This window comes from Mycteria americana, chromosome 2, assembly GCF_035582795.1.
Source record: "Mycteria americana isolate JAX WOST 10 ecotype Jacksonville Zoo and Gardens chromosome 2, USCA_MyAme_1.0, whole genome shotgun sequence".
Lineage (NCBI taxonomy): Eukaryota > Metazoa > Chordata > Aves > Ciconiiformes > Ciconiidae > Mycteria > Mycteria americana.
The window spans coordinates 58,016,418-58,037,200 of record NC_134366.1 but is presented as its reverse complement, the minus strand read 5'-3'; the positions used below and the strand labels follow the sequence as shown (position 1 = coordinate 58,037,200).

At 37.4% G+C, this 20,783-nt stretch overlaps 1 protein-coding gene across 4 annotated transcripts in view; it reads right to left on the bottom strand.

Annotated features, from left to right (window-relative positions):
- SUGCT (succinyl-CoA:glutarate-CoA transferase) overlaps positions 1–20,783 on the bottom strand; it is a 336,948-nt gene that overhangs the window by 160,367 nt on the left and 155,798 nt on the right. The window contains exons 13-14 of one of the 4 annotated variants that reach the window (XR_012774278.1): positions 20,507–20,600; positions 10,635–10,678 (exon numbers count right to left, since the gene is read on the bottom strand). The exons of 2 other annotated variants lie outside the window; for them this stretch is intronic. The gene's annotated coding sequence lies outside the window, so the exon portion shown is untranslated. Of the gene's footprint in view, positions 1–10,634; positions 10,679–20,506; positions 20,601–20,783 lie in introns of those variants that run through there. One more of the 4 variants, XR_012774277.1, reaches the window with a different exon arrangement.

Sequence of the window (20,783 nt, the reverse complement as noted above, 5' to 3'; positions counted from 1 at the left end):
AGTAATTTCCCAGTATTGTTATACAGGGAGCTCTAAAAAATAAACTATAGTCATATAAATAGAGGCATGTAGTTTTAAGCATGCTACAAGCCATTCATGACATAAGCATTCAATTAAAACTGCTTTTATGAGCAATAATCACATTCTGAAAAGGCAAACATAGACGGTTTGCAGATATAGCCATAATGCCTGCAAAATTAACTTTAAAAAAAAAAAGAGGTAAACACAGTTCAGTCTCTATGCTACTTAAATAAAAGATTTTAAAACTCTTTTGTTTCTGGCTCCAGGACACAAGGGACTGAAAGAAGAATTAAGGATTTTTTTTTTTAAATTATTTAAAAATATAGTAATTATTTGCCTTTATGCAGTCATATTATCATAAACCAATCTTAGTTTAACTGAAACAATGATTTCAATATACAAATTTCTGTTAAGGAAGTAATAGAACAGAACAGCTGTAGTTTCCAATAGTATAAATCAGGCTAACTGGTAACAGTATAGCAGTTTAAAGAAGTAAGACAGAAACTTTTAGCTTTATAGGCCATTCCACATTTATTCTTGAGCTGCAAGTGGCTTATGATAAAGTTTTGCAGTAGCCATCTCTCTTCTAGAAGCATATATTGTTTTAAGACCCATTCTTAAACCCACAGAAGCCACTTTTATTGCACTGACACAATATTTATGAAATAGCTAACAAAGCTTGCAGGGAATACCTCTTCCCCCATTCTCCTGACTCTCCCCTTTCATCCCTTTGGTCTCTTTGTTTTGAATGCTACTTCTTTCTGAGCTCCTAACCCACTGCCTATCATGCAAACTCTCAGATTACCTATTGTAATTTGTCAGAAATAGAACGAAGTCAGGGCTGAAAAGGGTTCATGTAAAATAAAGCAGAAGATCAATATTTTAGGAGATACACTGGGAAGGGTGATATTTGGTGTTTCAGAAAGAACTTTTCTGGACCACAATATAAACATATTTTACAATATATACAATATATGTAGAATATACAATATAAAACAGAAGTAAGTCCTCTGAAATTCAGCTGCTAAAGACCATGAAGGACCATCTCCACACCTGTTAAAAGGCATTTTCTAGTTTTTCAGATTGCACACTGCATGAGCTGTGGTATCACACCTGCCAGCAAAGCTACATTTCTATTACTGCACCATTAAATACAGCTACTTGAGGCCACTGACTGTTAGCACTGCATACCATACTGCATAGCATTGAATAAAATGGTGACTAGATTTTATTTTATGCCTAACTTTACTTCATAAATTCTTCACCATGCGGAGGACAACAGATACAGAAACATAGTTTAAGGCACAAAAAAGCATAAAGAGATTGACTGGAACTTTAATGCTGACTTGAATGAAGTGGGACAGAATTATATCCCATCTCCTTTCACTGATCTGCTATTGACTTGTGTAGGAAGGCTGATATATAGATTATCAGGGCTATTTGAAGGGATGCTCTACTTCTCACACCTGAGGGAATGGAGCATTAGAATCTATATTCTCCGACAGATGACCTTTTAGATTCTCAGATTTTGGGGGAAATTTTTAAATTTCCAAATGCTTGGAAAAATTATTTGGAAAGAGTGGTGGGGGAGCTTACAAACTTCTGGCTGAAGTTTCTCATACTGATAATGTTTTTCATTAGAAAAATTAAAAATTTATCAAACACATACAGTTTTCACTGACGAAACTGGTTTCAGTCAAAACTTAAAAGCAGACTCTCTATCTCAATTAGATCCAACTTTACCCTTTCAAAATGACAGCCTAAAATCTATTGGTCTCAGTTCCTCTACCTCATAGCCAGTTACAAAGTCAATGAGTGCCCTGGGATGACTTATGTCAAATGAAGCTCCACATCCATGAATATTTGGAAAATCTTCCATTTTTTAGGAAAAGTTGTACTATTACTTAGCTTCACCCTCCCGTTTTGTGTTGAAGAAAGTATCACCTTCATATCACAGGAACATGGGGGGGGGGGGAAGTGTGATCATCCAAATTTACGATACAAATCCACCACTGAAAATGATCCATTCAGAATCCTACACTAGCACTGAACGGAAAAGATTCTGGCAATAGCTGAAAGACCAGCAGGGCAATGAAAATTCAGGGGAAACAAATAGCTCCATGATCCACTCCCTATTTGCAAAGAGACCTCTTACATGGTAGTTATTGTGTAGTCTAACATATCTCCCCTAAATAGGAATATAATATGAACTGGAACTGAACAAGAGCAAACTGAAAGACATACGAATAACAAAGTTTATCTCTCATGATCAGTTGGATTAAAAGGTTTTGACAGAAAGCCTTCCACCGTAAAGTCAGGACTGCAAAGGCAGATGCTTTTACGGAAGATCCATTGACATCAACACTGAACAACAAGCAGTGTTCACTTCACAGGGGTTATGACAGTAACACCTTATTTGAAACTGTCTTACGTCTACTAAAAACTAATCTTAGCATTTTCGGTAATCACTCCCTATACACCAAGCTTATCAAAATAAGCTTTCTGAGTGGGTTTAACACCACAATGTTTAATCCTATTTGGTTATTTTTTCAGATTTTATTTTATTGATACTGTATTTCAAAAACAGAACTATCACTTTACCTGGAGAAAACTTCTGGCATGGAAAGCAGCAGTTTCAAAGGCATTGGAAAAAAAGAAAAAAAAAATCAGGTTTTTCAAAATCCATCCAAGGATTGCCTTTCCTATCTTTTCAGATAAATCAATAATAGTTTCTTTAAAATATGAAGCCAAACTCTGAAAGATGCTGTACAGCATACAGCCATGTAAAATTGCAGGTAGAAGGGTGAGGATAGAAGGGTAATTTTACAATCCCCTTCTGACTTCTCCCATAGTTTAGTCAGAAAAGAGATGACAGGCCATGAGATTTGGCAGCATAACATGCCAGACACAAACTGTTTCCAGGACGAGTTTCTATATGATGGTGACAGAAGTGTGACAGACCCACTGCGACCAGTTAAAAAGCGGATCAGACATCTTGGCACTTGTTACGTAAAGTTTGCTGTAAAAAATGTGTTGGCATTTAGAGAAGCAGAACCATCTCCAAACAGCTGGCTGTTGAGTCAGCTCCACAACTCATGATCATTTCTATCAGCCTAAAGTAGTATCTAAATGAGATTTTGAAGTGTATTTATGCCACTTTTCCTCATCTTGTGTCTGTTACACAAAAGCCATAGGTTTCCATAGCTCTAGATTGTCCCAAGATCTATACCTGTCCAGACTTTGTGCATGAAGCAATATTCAGCACTATTCAGCCTGGAACTAATGGGCACAGAAGACACAGAGAATTAGAGCTACAACCTTAAGTTTGCAACAGTGTCAATCGGTGAAAGCTAAATAGTCGTTCTGCGGAACTAAACACTCCAGTCCTTTTCACCACTTTCCAATACAGGTGAAAACAAACTTTTTTGACCTTACCTTCCCAAGATACACCTAAAGTAACATAAACACATCCAAAAGCAAAAATATGAAATCATACATCATTCTGAATGTACCAATCTCTTCCTCAACAGAAGAGAAGATAAAGAACAAAAAACGTGTGGCAGATGTTAGTCACTTTGCTTAATGTTATACTGGAAGGTTCTCGATTAAGAAAAGAGGAGGTAGAAGATTCTGCATACGGTAGAAAAAAAAATAAAATCCTGCCAGGATAGCATAGAGTCCAGCAGCCAACAAAGCAAGGGCTGATACCAGCATTCTTCAAAGCCATTTCCAAAGTGTGAAAAAAATTCTCTTACACTTTAAGAAATATTCATAGTATATTTTTTTGTAACTGATGTGTTTTTCCTCTGAATTCAAGAAAAAGAAAATGGCTAATGGACTGCTAAAATGTTTCAGCTCCAAGTCTGTAGTAATCTATTCTGAGGACTATATATTATAACTAATTTATAAGGATTTGCAGTTTTTACCTAGCAGCCTCGGGGCTTTAACAAAAGCTTATTATTTATGTGGTCAGAGTTCAAACAGTAACGCTGGAGCTTTTCTGAGGCCTGGGATTGCTTTTAAACTGTTTTTTCTCATCTTCTGTTCACCAATGGTAGTTTATATCCATCAATCCATCTTTCCTAGGCAATTTTAAAACCTCAAAATGAAAATTAATTGGTTTCTAGATTTGTTGCAGAGTCCTTCCACATACAGAGAAGAATCTTACGGAGTATAAAATTGTTGGAAATTATTAGAAGAATGAGGTTTTCTTTCCTTGAATAAATAATCAAGCACAAAGACAATAAAACTACTGGGCATACCTTTGGTCCCCCCCGTTTGCCTTTAGTCCTGAAATAAAGGAAATGTCAATTCAACCTGACAGCATATCAGGTGTTTCCCAGTTATCTGTCCTGTTGTTTTCTTACCCTGCACCTCACCTCTACTATTTCAGCACTTCAGAGTAAACACTGTCTTGTGACGTGTAGATGGCCAGATGTTCTTCACTAACATAGCTGGAACCTTCTCCCGATTCACTTGGTCACTACCAGTCAATAGTGCTACTGAAACACAAGTGAAGGCCATAGGTGGCAAAACCTTGTGTGGTCAGATCTACACCATAACAAAGAAATATGAAATTAAAATCTGTCCCGAACAAAGATAGAGCGTGGCATGCTAATGAAGATTTAGGGCCTGAGAAAAGAGGTCAGTAACTGGCAAAAAAAAAAAAAAAAAAGCAATTACTGAATAGTAGCTCTCTCTGCAGACATGCTTACTTCAAACAGTGTATCTTTACATTGTTTCACTTAGTCCCTTTGAAAAGGAAACCACAAAATGGCTGCATTTGAGAATAAAAGCATCCACATGGCACGTTAGAATGAAACACTTATGAAGCTTTACTGTCACTTCTTTTGCCAACGGCTTTCTTGTCAGGAAAAAAACAAATTTCAACTTTTTTCACTCAAAGCAGTTTTAGTCTCTAACAGGATTTGTAGCTGTATAATTAACCTCAAGAGGCTCAGAACAGAACACTCCAGAGTCCACAGTGGCTAAAAGCAGAAGAGATGGCACAATCAAACTACAAACATTTTCCAGAAGAACACAGCCGTGAAAGCACAGGTAATGCTGGCTGAAGAAGGAACAAAGCAAAGCATCAAGAACACCCAGTTCATTCCTTAGGTAGTATCTGTTGAGAGACAGATAGGGCGGAAAGTGTGAAGGCTGTATTTGCCTGCACAACGCATGGGGGAACGCAATAGCATGTATTCAACCTATCCTCCCTCTATTGTAGGACAGTTTGCATTCCCCTGCTGCCATAATTTGCTCCAACTCTAAGCTGTGTTTCAAATGAACTAGACTCCTGAATGGAAAGGAAAAAAAAGGAAAGCAAAAATTCTCAGTCAAACCTTGATTTGAACTGTTTCTGGAATTTCAGAAAATGTAATCATTGCCCCTCCCCTTCAAAATTATCGTGCATTTCCTGCTTCTAAATAAAACAAGAAAGAGAATTCCCAGAATACTATAAGAACGGTTCTTACAGTGCAATTAGAAGAAGAAAAGGTCAGAACTTTACAAGAAAGTATATTATGAAATTTCCAGTATGGTTTTGCAAACTTTGTAGAGTCCAAATATTTTGGAAAATGATCCAAACTTTTAATAATAATAAAGCAATAATACTTAACATTTACCCTTTGGGGTTAAATAAGTACACTAGAGTATTCTAGAGAATATTAAGGAAGAAGGAACCTGATGATTCCCAGTTTTGATCTTGAGTATGAATCAGATAAAATTTTACCAGGTATTTTTTAAGGGGTATTTCTGGGTTTCTTCATGTGAATCCACAGGTAAACACCGTTTAGAGATTACTTGGCAGAGCACGGATTATTTTGCATGTGCCCAGTTTTGTGATCTGATTTTAGTTGAACACTGTTTTGTGTGTATTGCTTTGTAGACTCATATCATGTCAGCATTTTTCAACTTTTGGATATCTACATAGCCTACACTGCACACAAGAATGGAAGAAACAACCAACCAGAAAACCTCCAGTCTTTCACGCACACGTTTAACGTCCACATCCTGTACAGTGATCTACACATGCTTTCTCTTGGCCCTGGCTCTGTATTATGCAAGCAACTCCTGATTGTTACAATCCCAGTATCAGGACCAGGACGTTGGAAGTGAGTCTGTCACCCAACTACCCTCACTACATGCAGTGAAAAAACCCACACGCTCTCCTTTGCTGCCTTCAAAGCTCTGCAGGAGGATGGAGAACACACTGCCACCTTAGAGATACGCCGTGTTTTCCATAATATAGTGGCTTTTTACCTTGTTAGACTGCTTAGTCAAAGAGGCACAAAACTCTGTGGCTTACTGGGGCTTGCACAGTTTGAAAGAGCCATATGACATGCAGATCAAACATTGAGCAGGCACAGGCACAACAACAGGTTACCATGGTGGAAGAAGAGAGGAGGATTACATGGTATTCATTGCAGGGCGTGGGAGGGGGGCAGGGGTGGGAGGAAAGAAATCATGTTTCATTACAAGTATGTTGTTCAGTTTAGCCAAACTCTACTTTTTCATTCAACCAATTCCTTGTTGGACATTGTCTCATAAAACAAAGCACTCCTCCTTTATATTTCCCTATTTATGATACAAATGAGGATAGCTGGAGCTTTGGAGGAAAGAAAAAAAAAAGAAAAAAAAAAGGAAAGAAATCTTAACCAAAATGTGACCTTAGCAGATGTAATCCAATCTGATTTCCACTACATTAGCCTACGGATGCTTATGCAACTGCATAGCACAGCAGCTGAGAGACAAAACAATGGAAGTTTTAAAGCTTTATTTATTGCTCGTTCTCAAAACATTCAATCGCCATCATGCTTCAACTGCCAAATCTAAATTAGAGAGTTTAAAAAAAAAAAAAAAAGTACTCTTCAGGGGAACATTAGAACTCTATAGAGAGGTGTGAGCTCAAGGAGATGGAGCATCTGGCTAGAGACCAACTTGCCTATAAGTCCAGACCAAGTGGACCCATATGGATAGCTTTTAGAAAATCATAAGTGGTAACAAGTAGAAAAATTCCCTCCCTTCCATGTTCAGCCTCCTTTTTTGGCATTAGTAATTAAACTGTACTTACTGCCATTAGCAGATTACAGAAACTTCCATCAGAATCTAAACAATTTTCATATAATCTAATCGCTTCCTTATTTATTCATGTTTACCCACAATTTTCCTCCTCTTTCAGTTGGATTGCTATGTAATATTACAAAGCATAACAAAAGCTGTTTTGCTACTAATTAAGTGCACCAGAGCAGTATATTAATCTCTTCTTTCAAAAGCACAGGGAAAATGCATCAACTCTCAGCCTAAACGTTTCAAGCATATTAGAATTAGTAAAGTAAAAGGTCAAAAAGATTACCACTAAAGTTTTCTTATGTCCTACATATACAGACTGCTAGAAGTATTTTAAAGTTTTTACACTTTTGCTAACATACTAATTCTATATGATGTTCAGCAACTAAGTTATAAATCTGTGCTAGCGATCCATAATACATTTAAACTCATCTCTCACATAAATTTGGCACAGGCCACACATTTATAATTTGCACAGCTTTTTTTTCCTTCTGTTTTCTTACTCAGTATGCAACTGTGCACTGCTTCCTTCCTTTGGTATTACCCAACTAGTGAACACATGCAGGACATTACTCAAACTGTTAATACCAATATCTCAGAGAGTACCCTCCAGAAGTCAGGATTTATCAATATTTCCATTGTAGGGGAAACCACTAATTTACTTGGGTTGTAAAATTTTTTTTTTTCTTATCAAAACCTAGCAGAGGAAATAAATTTGGGAACCAAATTATGTAAATTCGTTACCTGCTCTCTGATCTATCCTGCTTTTGCATAAAATTAAAAGTAATAATTTTCATACCTCTTAAAAATGTGTGTGCTTCATGAAAATGAAAAAAGTAATAAAGAGAGGAGACAGAGATAGTTATTCCCTCAAAAAAAAAAAAATCCAAAGCCCCTCTGCAGTGAATTTAACAGAAGCCTTCACATCAAGAAATTCATATCTTTTTTCTTCTCTGCCACAAATTTTATATATAAGTATTATATATAGACATAAATAAATATTTAAGTATAAATTCTAAGCATATAAGTGAGTTATGAAGTACTGTACCTATTTTATTATGGGAAAACTCTATTTCACAGTTGTTCATATCTTCATAGAGAATAATATTGTTATGTTCTGATTGCTCATGAATGGTAGTTAACGCATGGAAAAATTACAGGGAAGACTAAGAAGCTTTTACTAATGGTACAGTGTTAATGATATGAGCTAACCCTAGAATCATGCCTAGCATTTATCTTACATTTCCTCTACCGCAAAACACAAAAAACTATAAACTGCCACATCTTCAATTAGCATCTCAGCATAAATTAACTTTAATATGTTCTTTCTTATGTTAACTTACACACCTTTTTACCTTTTGGGGTGCACTGTTAAGTGGTTTTCCTAATGCCAAACAGTACATCACCCTCAGAACCAAATCAGAACCCACAATATTCCCAGACAGATTTATGCTTAATCCATCAGATACCACAGTCCCCTAAATACCATGCAGTAATAATCTGTCTGTATTGCTAAAGTGGAAAACAAAAACAGCAATCAAACCCCTGAAGAAAGGAAAAAAATGCGATAGCCTGGAAAAGAAAAGGGAGCAGGACGCAAACCCAGTGGAAGCTAGATTATGATTCAGAATGAGGTACCCTCTTCTCTCCTCCCCCTAAAAGAGTGTTACTGATAAAAACATGGCATAGACAAGACGTATGTATTAGAATAAAGCCCCAGTTATCATCTATGCACTTAAAACTGTTTAACCATGCAGGCAAAAGGAAAGAAACAAAAATAGAACAAACAGGCCAACCCCCATGACACATCCTGATCGCAATGGATGAACAATGAACTGAATATTTCCAGCTGGACAGGAGCGTCATCTCAGCACTATGTGATGTATTAGCCAAAAGCCAAGCACAGGTTTCTTGTTTCAGTCCAGCATTAGACAGTCAACTCTTTGAGAAACTGGTTTTCATAGGAAAGTAGATTTGAAAGTCTCAATTCAAATACAGTAAAAGAATAAAATAAAATGTAAAAAAAGTTTAAAAAATCAGTCACTGCCTGACAGAGTTGTCATAACACGCTCTCTCTCTTCATTTCCTTCATGACATGAACTGAGAACACAGAATTCTCTGCTGAATAGTTTTGATTCACTTGCATACTGCTTGCACTTTCTTTATCCAACAGAAAGGTATACTATAAAGTTGAGTGAGGCTTGGGTATTTTTATTCCCCAATCACTCTTTCTGCCAGTTTTTTCATACTGTCTTGTTTTTCTTCAAGCTTCGGATGCAAGAAAACTTGAAAATAAATGGTAAAACCCAAATTGAAACCACCATGTTTTACTACATGAACAATCAAAATCAGTGCTACTTGGCAAAATTTCAGGTCACAGCAGTTTGACCCTGCTGGTTTAAAAACTGACCAGTTTGCAGACAAAAAAAACCCAAACCAAAACAAAACAAAGAAAAAAAAACCCCACCAAACACCACCAAAAAAAATTTTGAAGTATCCTGTACCTTCCCAGAATCCTAAAAGTGCAAAAAACTTCCAGCAATAGTCTCCTATAACATAGGAGATCCCTTTTCTTGTCCTGACAACCACAGGCCTGATGTAAAGCCAGTCCAGTGCCCCAGTGCTTCCATTTCCTGATAAGTTACACAAGAATACTGACATCTCTTTAGCAAAGAGCTTCAAGATGTACAGATAAAAAGTGCTAGGAAATGGATAAATGATATTATAGCGAGGATTATTTAATTTTAAAGTATATGTTTATATCAAACATAGGTGTCAAAACAGTAAAGTGCGAAATCACGAACAAACATTTGGTAACAGAAAAAATAGTATATTATGTACTTTCAACTTTGTCTTTGAAATTTTCTACACTAACCACCTATATTTTTGGTTACTTAGCAATACTGTATGGCTTCTAGATATGACTTCATATTAGAAGTTTCGGAAATTTGGTTTTTAAGTTCACAACCCTGACCAAGAGAAAGATGTTCTTAAATTTAAGATTGACAGAATTGCAGTACGAGGTAATTTTCCTTCCTTTTTGTGACATTCCTTTGTGCATACCATTCTAGACACAAAGTTACAGATAGAAAGTTACAGACAGATCTCATGACTACTTTTTGAAAAACAACGGCCTTCCTAAATTCTCTGTGTTGAGAGGTTACGTGAATGGCACAGCCAGTACTTGGGGCAGGGGGGAAGACTGCACATTGACATATTGAAAACTTTTCAACTGATGATGAGTTATTGCATGTCAGATGCTTCTCAGTAAGTCTCCTTACATGCTCTTGGCTACAGTAGAAGTGATGCAAACTTAACAACTTTTGTGTCAGTGAGTAAGGTACATTACCTCATCTTTTCCATGCTCTCAAAAAAGAAAACCTGGGCACATGGACTCAATGTAGAACAGAGAATAATCTCTGTCAAAGCCCTCAGAAGTGAAAGCCTGCTGCTGGGTTCAACCCAGCTGTTCTGCTCTCACCACCAACAGGGACTGCCGCACCTCACATGTAGTAAATGTTATCCAATGGCACTGATCAACATCACAGGTTTCTCTCCTATTTTGACGCTCTTTAATAAGTGTAATCTGAATATCAAGTAGACAAAGTAAATTGAAATATTGATTATTGTCTGCATATCAAAAGCAGGAAAATGAAATATGGAGGGAACTGCATCTTTTTGGAACTGTGGGTAAAAAATGTCCTACTACAAGAGTAATATACTTTACTATAAGCATTTCCCTCATTTTTCATTTTTTCTTACCAATAGCAAGGATCTTAAGGGCAACATTTTGCCCACAGGCCTTAGACTGGGAAGCATTTGCCCTAAAGGATCTTTTCTCTGGATGCATCTCTCAATCTGCAACAATATGGTCTGATTTTGAGAAACAGAACATTGCCAGCTTCTATTGATTTCAGCAGGGACTGAGGATGCATTTTCCTTCAAGTTTCCTCAAACTAACTTTATTAGTTGGTCTAATAAAACTACCACCTTTCCCTGTACATCTCATCTCTGAAAATCAGGTGCTCAGCCTCTTTCAGATGCCTTTGAACGAACTTAAGTCATAGTGGATATTTCGATGACATTTCAAAAATATATGGCTCTTCCACAGACTACCTACAACCCGAATCTCCAAAACTTCAGGCACAAATCTATACAAAGAGGTATTTCTACCATGCATCTAGGACTGATAACAGTTCACATCTCCTCCTGCATACCTTAACTTCTTGTTAATCCTCTTCTCCACTTTGCCCAGAAACAGATAACTAACCTAGGACAGATACTCTCAAATGAAACACTGGTGGCAATGTGCAGCCATGAAGGAGAACATCTATGGCTTCCACATTAAAAATCTTACTCTTTCTGGAAAGATAAGGCAATAAAAATTTGTTTTAAAAATATCATTCAGGGTTCATTAGCACACTGTACATTCTCACACTAAACAGTAAAGGGAAAATAATTTTTTTGTTCTAACACAGCTAAAGTTCTAATAACAACAGACAAGTAGAGGAATCTACTTTTATTTATATATATACAGATATATACACATATTTATACAAACTTTATATATATACACATATATATGTATATAAATATGTAAAAAAAAGTAAGCAGTGGTAAATGCTATTCCCAGGATGAACACAGGAAAAAAATGAAATATAAAAAGAAATACCCAGCTTCCCCACAAAGATGCCTTTCTATAGCTTTCACATTACCCAGATCCATCTGTCAAAGCAGATTCTGCAATAGGTCATGTAACTGACACATCAAAAATTATGGCTCTGATTCAGGAAAGATTTAGTTCATCCCTGTCCAGTTAAGCATTTAAGTATTTTAAGTACATGCTGAAAGTCCTATCGAAGTTATGGACATGCCCAAGCAGCTTTCTGGAATAGGAAATGTTGACTTGAGTGAAGTTTATAAGAATACATTTATTTTTGAGAATTAATGTCCCCCCTCCTCTGAAAACGACCATGAATAACACACAAGACTGGGGATCAGTGATGACAATACTGCAAGTGTCAGAGGAAGAGATTTACCCTGATGATCTGCAGAAAAACCTGCATAACTCTAACCAGTGCCAACAGTGCCAGATGCAGGACTTTACATAAATGCAATAGAAATTGGAGAACCTTAAGGTAATGACGACTTCAGCCTCCAAAATGTGACAGAGGGAAAGCATGTCTACAGTGAAGCTTGCAGTGCAGCTGCAGGACAGCTAAACATATCCTATCTTTAAACTAGGTCAGGCAACGATGGTACCTGACCATGGTGTATGGTGGCTGTATGATTTGTTAGATTAAAGATAGGAACTGATGTGCATTACAATTGCTTCCTCAAGCTGAAACACAAATAGTAAAGGGTGGGTATATATTGAGTACCCAGCTGTGGGACTGTATTATATATGCCACCTATGTAAGGATGTGTCATCACAGCAGCACCTTTCACATCTAAATTACACTACACTGCAGCAATGAAGCTTTGTGAGGACCAAGTTCAACTTGAAAAAAATGTTTGAGTTACCCTTCAGGAGGAATATAGTACTTGTGAGGAAAAAGAAAAGGCCACAGCAAAACAAGGCCCATTACATTACATGGGCTTGGAATCTGTTCCACAAAACTCCATTTGGGGAGGGGAGACACAACATAAGCAGTGGCCCCTAAAAAATTTTGATATTGCAGCTTTGGACTTGCCCATTCCAAAGGTGCCAGATTCAGCATGCCATTAAATCTGAAGTAGAAAGCTCACAAGAGCAGAGAAGACGACAAAAATTCACACTGATACCTGGAGAATTGACCTCTTCCTGGAAACCATAATTTAATTTTAATTAATATACATTTCTACCAAAAAAAAAAAGTGTAGATGAAAAACACAGGTCTGGTTCCTATCTGGTTTTTTCCAATCACAGAAAAAACAGTGTACGAGAATAATAAACTAAACTAAATCCAGCTCATGGATTTACTTATAGTCAAATATGAAGCAGCCTCAGTGCTTGTGAAAGAAAGGAAACTTCCTTTCTTCAATGACTTCCAAAATTCTGTGAATGAAATTTTAGCATTCATCAGTGTGAATTCTTGTCTTGCAAGTATACTACTCAGGAAGTTTCTGGTTAGCAATTAGTGAGATCATATATAGTGGTCTATACAGATTAAAAGACAAAGAAATGCCCAAAAGTGATTAAAGATCACAATACAGACATTACCAAGCCTAGAAGACAATGAAGGAGCCTTGTGTCCTTTCACAGGCATTTTGTTATCTCAGTCTATATCCATATCTGTAGGTTAGAATCTGCTCATGGCAGCATCAGAACAGGAATATTTTCAAATAGTCAGCTTTGAACAACCTACCCCTGAAGCAAATTCAGCTGAAAAAGTTGAGCAAGAATGGTTCTCTAGAAAAGTTGTAGTTTACATTCTGCTTCACACCTGGCCTACATAAAATGTCCTCAAGGCAGAACCAAGCACTGCTTTCTCCCTTGGTTTTTATCTTGTGAATGCTAGAGCATCAAGTATGACAAAGTTAGCTAAAAGCAGAGAAAGTGGAAATAATACCCAAGCCCCTGCTCCAATGCCCAACAGGAACCTAACAATGAGGAATGCAGAACAGGGCTCTGCTTTGCTGCTCTGCCACCAGAAGGCTCCGTGCACAGCAGTGGGAAGGCTGCCAGAAGGCAAGGGAGAAACCGAACTGAATTTCTGCCAGCCAATATACCCTCTTATGCCAATTCTTCTAAGAGGGAAAAGGGCAAGGCACCAAAGCCCCTCAGTGCCCTCCTGTTTCAGTGGGATAAAACAGCTCCTACAAAGTAGGGCGGTTCTCTCTACTTCCATCCTTCAATGCCATGCTCTCTATGACCAGTCCAGCCAAGGCTGGTCTCTGATTCTGTATACTGGCACAGCACATTGCGAGGGGTGGGGGCTGCATTTCTGCCATTATGAACTCTGTTCTGAGTAAAAGCTACATTAAAATCCCAAGACCTCTACAAGAAATTTTACTGTAGCTCCTCTATGCCAATTACATAATGCAAATGTGAGTTTTGAACTTTGCTGGGGGGGGGGGGGTAATAATTTGAAAACAGCTGCGTTTTCCAATTCTTCTACCAACCAACTTGTTCTCTAAGCTTAGCTGTGTTACAGCAGTCATCATGTTACACTCACTGGGAGTATGCCTAAGCATACGCATGTACATGCATGTTTGAATGCATACACACACTAAAGTCATAATACATGTGTAAATTTCATTCTGTATTTACTCATTTGCTGTAAGCACCATTCCTAATGGAAAATAGACCATGTCTCCTTTTTAAGGGAATGATTAGGACCACATGTTTCACTGACTCTTACGTTGAGGACCTTGCCGATACTTTAGAAACCAAATTACTAACAGCATACTAAAGTTATTTCCCTGGTGGAAACCACTGGCTACTAACTTAGTGAATATGAATACATTTGTCCCTAAACATGCAGATAATCATCATGTAAAGCCAGAGGCCTAAAATGAGTAGGTATGGGGCAGATGAGAGCAAGGTTCATATGCAATAGTAACATATTCTATAACCAAATGACTTTGTTTATCTGAGAAACCCAGTATTATATCACTTTTCCTAAAGAGAATATAAACAGCACAATTTTGAAGAAACAGTTACTTAATGTGCAACTTGTCACCACTATCAGCTTTAACATAATAAAATACATGTGGAAAATCCCTTGAAGCAAACCTTCTGCAAAGCAGATTCTTCTCTAGTCTGGGTCAGAGGGTGTGTATGTCTATGAAGGAAATGCTATCTCTCTCTCTTTCACACACCCACTCACTGTAGGTCATACAGCAGAGCTCACTGTTGTGATATGTCTGCTGTATGCATGGCATCAGCTCCTTGAGGTAAAGAAATTACCATTGTTTCTTGGGGAGCATCTGTGCCTTGTAAAGAAAACCAACAAATCACACTTCAACATATTAAATAGCAGCACTCACTGAAATTTCAACCAAGGATCTCTAAAGTACTTTGCAGACAATGAATAAAGCATGTTTCAGCAAGGTAAATATTACCCTCCATATTTTGTAAATATGGAAACCACAGCACTACCTAGCTGAATAACTTAACCAAAGTCACTCCAAAATACTGTGGAAGTGACAAGCATTACAATCAAGTTCCAGACTCTCTGATTTTGGAACCACCAGACTTCAACCATTAAGTTTGGATGAAAGTTTGCACAGCCTGATCTGGCAAGGTACGAAGCATCTCTGGGCAGCAGATAAAGCCTCTCATTTGTCTTTGACTCAATGAACAATATTGGTACTACTATGTCAGGGGCAGGCAAGCCAGGGCAGTTTGCCCAAAATTCTAATTTAAGAAGTTAAAGGAAATTTTCCAGTAAATGGATCATAGCACCCCCTGTATTTTGCACTAGGGTCCTAAGTAATTGCTGTGTAGGACCCTGAAGAACCACTCTTGCACTAACCACATTTTCTATAACTAAGCAAACTTCAGCCTGATAAACATTTCCTAGCACAGCTCTGTCAAGAAGATTTTGACAACGCAACTTTTATACTATAGCTTTGTCCTATGAGCAAAGGTTGATATTTTTTTCAAATTCTGAGATGCAGAAGCAGTAAATATTAACGAGAAGCAAACATTACACCCTTACTTCTTTTAACTTCATAGCCTTAAACTCAGACCTCTGAATTAAGAATACCATCTTTAAGCCATTCTAGTATTTTATCCCTTATGATATCATAAATCTTGAAACTGTTCAAATTATTCTGTGCCACTCTAATTGTTCTCAAAGTTTATGTCAGAAACAGAATAACTTGTTCCATTTCTTTAATCAAAGAAAAAAAATGGTACAGCTGACAAACATTAAGAGCAATAGATAGAACAGATGAGGAGGTATATAGATATGTAAATTTGCCATTTACATATGGCAAGTAAGTCATTTAGTGCCGTTACAGAATTATTTTTGCAGTCTGAGTTCACATTTCTTTTCATTACACAGTAGAATCCTCCCAAAACTGCTTGCAAAAGAGTTATAGGTGAGCAGCAGCAATGGGTTAATAAAAGATGGTATGCTATTAGATAAACTTTTTACAGGTTTGCATCTGAAAGTCATAACATAACCTTTTGTTTCATGTGTCACTGTGACAGAAGGTTTTCAAGGCAGAGTTCTTGAAACTGCAAGATGTTAAACAGATGTACTGTACAGCCTTCCAGATTTAAATCATGAGAACTGCATTTGCAGCCTGTGTGTTGTATCCCCATTTTTTTCCCTTATCAGCTTTGGATGCTTTAAATAAAACTGTCTGGTTTATGCACCTTTTTTTTCCCTTTAACTTTTTTTTTTAACACAACGGACCCTAAAAATCACTCCCCCACTCCCCCTTTTTTTTTCTTCAGACTAGAAAAAGTTGTTCAAAAATATGTCTTTTAGGCAGGGAAATCTCTCTTTGTCCTTATTCTGCAGGTGCTGGCAACTCGATCCAATTTGTTAGTGTAACAAAGTCTTCCACTATAGAAATAGGCAGGAATGATAGCAGTAAAAAGAAATAAATAAAAACAGATCTGCTGAAATTTCATCTTGAACATGCCTCTAAACTACTGAAATATTGATAATCCCCTACCTTTTCAGTTTCAACAGTTGCTTGCACTTTGACAAACCTCTATTAAGAAATGTTTGCACAGTCATACAATTTAGCTTGCATGCCTAGTCAGATGCTACCACTTGTGTTCTTTGAAACAATTAATGCAATCGTACTTTAAATACATAGTTAGAGTAATTTAGATCATCCAGGACCTCTGGTAGTCTTCTGGTCCAAATCCCTTGTAAAGCAGGGCCAACTATAAAGTCAGATGAGGCTGTTCAGGGTCTTGTTCACATATTGACTGTCTCTAAGGGTAAAAATTTCACAGCATCTCTGATCCAAAGCCTAACTCCACTGTGAAATTTTTCTTCCTTATATCTAATCAGAATTTCCCTTGCTGCAACTTGTGTCTATTGGCTCTTATCCTGTCAACAGGTACTTCTGGTGCTATGATTTTACTAATTTAGTGCAACATGGAATTAGTATTTCTCACAAGGGCACACTGCTGACTCATGTTCAACTTGATGTCCACAAAGATCTTTGGGTCTTTATCTGTGAAGCTGCTTCCTATCCAGTCAATCCCTAACCTGTACTGCTGCATGGGGCTATTCTGTCTCAGGTGCAGAACTTCAAATTTGCGTTTCTTGGACTTCAGGAGGTTCCTGCTAGCCCATTTGTCCAACCTGTGAAGGTCCCTCTGAATGGCAGTCCTACCCTCCAGCATATCAACTACTCTCCCCAATTTGGTGCCACCTGCAAACTTGCTGAGGTTCACTCAATCCCACTGTCAAAGTAATTAAGGAGGAGTTTAAACAGTATTGGCCCCAGTATGGACCCCAGGGAAACAGACTGTATCGTATATACCATTGGGTATACAAAGGCTGAACTCACAAACTGTATTGTATGTTCCATGCAACACTGCATGAAATAAATGAAGTTTCCAATTAATTAAAATATGTAAATTCACTAAATTGGACAAATAATTTTGTGGTAGTCAGCATATTACAATGGCTAGAACTTACATTATATCATAATGGCATTTATGCTTTTTTGCATTGATGCGTATCTTTTAATTGACATTGCTGGTATTGTTCTTAGGTATGCAGTGCTACAGAGAAATGTGGCATGTAAATGAATGGGGGAAGCACACTCCTTGATCCAAAGAATTTTTTAAAAAATCTCAATAAAATACACTAGACAAAAAGATGATATGTCAGTCATCACACCAGGGAACTGAGTGAATGCATCTAGATATTAAAATCACAATTACTTCCCTGAAAAAAAAAAAAAAAAAGGCCCAAAGAATTTGCATGGCAAAAAGCAGGCATAGGAACAGACAGTATTTCCAGCAGAGGGAAAGAAAGACTAGGCATATATGGATGAACACCACAGCAAACAATTCTGAAAAAAATTTGAAAGAGCAACACCACCTAGCTTTTTATCCATGCAGAACACAGAAAAACCATTTGAGGCAGGCAGTTACAACAGAAACAAAAATATGAAAAGAAAACCCTGTACAGGAGGGAGAATATATGAAATTCAATAATGAAATGATAACTATTAAACATTGTAAAGTGTACACTAGTACAAAGTAAAGCACGAGTAATCACACTGCTATGAACGCAACATTGCACGAGAAGCATGCTAGTTGATGAATTGGGGTCAGAAATGCTCAGCACCTTTCAGATTCAAGTCCCTGGAGCCGTTTGAGTTTAGGAAAAGTCAAAAATAAGTGCAAGCAGGTGGAGATCCCATCTTGCTCTGAAAAAAGCATATATAAATTGTTTCTATTGTAGCTATCTCTGTCTTGGCATTTACCTACTTAGAAACAAGAAAACATATTCCAAAGCCCTGCCATGCTAAACTACTCATAAAACACCCCTTGTGGAAATTTCTGTTTCTCAGGTGCTTGGAAGCAAGGAAATGCACAAATCGATAGACAACTCTTGCGACTGTACGCAAAGCCGTGAAGTTAGCCACACTGCTGAAGCTTTAAATCATCGACTTACTCAAGACAACCAACTTCAGCAAATATATAAGGAACCTTCTGCCTAAATATGAATATAAATGCAATAATAGTTTTCCTATCCGGCCTTCTGCTGTTACTCATCACTAGACTCATCCTGATATATGGCACAGTATAAAACAGCACCAATTTAAATAGGGAAGCATTTAAAAATGTGTAATATTTAAGTCAGCTGCGAAAAAACCAAGTAACGGCAACTGTTTCAAAAGCACGTATTACTTCCACTATATAGAAAGCTGGATTATTAAATCAGGCTTTCCATCTGAAAGTCAAATTTTTATTAAAAATTTGTGTTTTAAAAGTAATACTTTATCAAAAATCTAGAGCTTTGGCATAAATCTTCAAAAGAGTATGGAAAGTCAGAATGGTCATTAATATATTTGGATCAATAATTGAGCAAGACTTTATTAAAAAGATGAACTTTATATTTGGCATGAAGTTACTTTTAAAGTTTCTAAACACCAGAGCTACATGAATAATTGCTAGCCAATCTCAGATCAAAATTAGACCAACTAGAATTGGGGGGGGGGGGGGGGGGGGGGGGGAGGGCAGAGAAGCAAGCTTTTTCTCCTCAGTATGAAGAAGAAAAGATCTTGTTTGGACGGTACGAGATGTTCTACCTGAACCAAAGACAAACATTTATATATGCCTGCTGTGAACCACTTCTAGACTCCTTTCATAGACCCTCTCCTTGCTCCTCTTGTCCAAAGTAGCTGGTGGGTATCTTGCAGTTTTCAGCTGTTTAGTAGGCAGCTCCTTAGATCAGAACAATGGATGACTTTGATTAATTTAACCTCAGTACTGATACCATTCCTCTTTACAGGGAAAAGAATCCCATCCTAATATTATCATAATCATAACAGAGTAACATAATAATATTTATGTTCGTAATCATCCTTCTGGGTGGAGGGAAACATTTCTTCAGATCTCTCTTCTGATCCAGGATACAGTATATCTAAAGAAAATGCTTCATCATCTCCTTACTATTTTGTTCATATTTAAACTTTTGACAATATTTAAAACTCGTTAGTTACTGAATTTGATACAAATTACAAATAATTTTGTGTTCCAGAACCACACTTCTAGTGAATGATTTACCAAAAAAGTATAATATACAATGTATTTTACATGCAATTTTAGAGTCTTTCAGAACTTCAGACAAATGTGATGTTTTACTAAGTAACCACACAGAGCAGCAGGCAAACTCCTGTACTCGGCACTGGTGAGGGTACACCTCGAATACTGTGTTCAGTTTTGGGCCCCTCATTACAAAAAAGACATTGAGGTGCCAGAGTGCAGCCTAAGAAGAACAACGAAGCTGGTGCAGGGTCTAGAGAGCAAGTCCTATGAGGAGCGGCTGAGGGAACTGGGGTTGTTTAGCCTGGGGCAAAAGGAGGCTGAGGGGAGACCTTATCACTCTCTACAACTACCTGAAAGGAGGTTGTAGTACGGTGGGGGTCGGTCTCTTCTTCCAAGTAACATGTGGAAGTGGCCTCAAGTTGCACCAGGGGAGGTTTAGATTGGCTATTAGGAAAAATTTCTTCACCAAAAGGGTTGTCAAGCATTGGAACAGGCTGCCCAGGGCAGTGGTTGAGTCACCATCCCTGGAGGTATTTAAAAGACGTTTGGATGAGGTGCTTAGGGACATGGTTTAGTGGTGGGCTTGGCAGTGCTAAGTTAATGGTTGGACTCGATGATCTTAAAGGTCTTTTCCAACCTAAATGATTCTATGATTCTATTAGCCCAATTCTATTTAGCATAACTGTCTTATTAAAAAAGCTTAAGACAGAGAATACAAAAGAAAAAAACTACCTGCTTTTAAGCTATATTTTCCTATCAGGAGAGAAAGTCAGGCCCATACATCAGTTTGTTCAAGGAAGCAGCGAAGAAATGTTTATGTTGGACCCTTCCGAGCAAAGAAGTATTCATGTCAGTACGAGGCTACACACATTAGGAAAAATCCTTTGCTTTGGTAACAGAAAACATAGTTAGGTCAGCAAATATACTTAGTATTTTACTTTCCTGAGAACAGCTGCAATAACTCCAATACAGAGGAGTAATCAGGAGATGGGAGAACTTCACTGTTTAA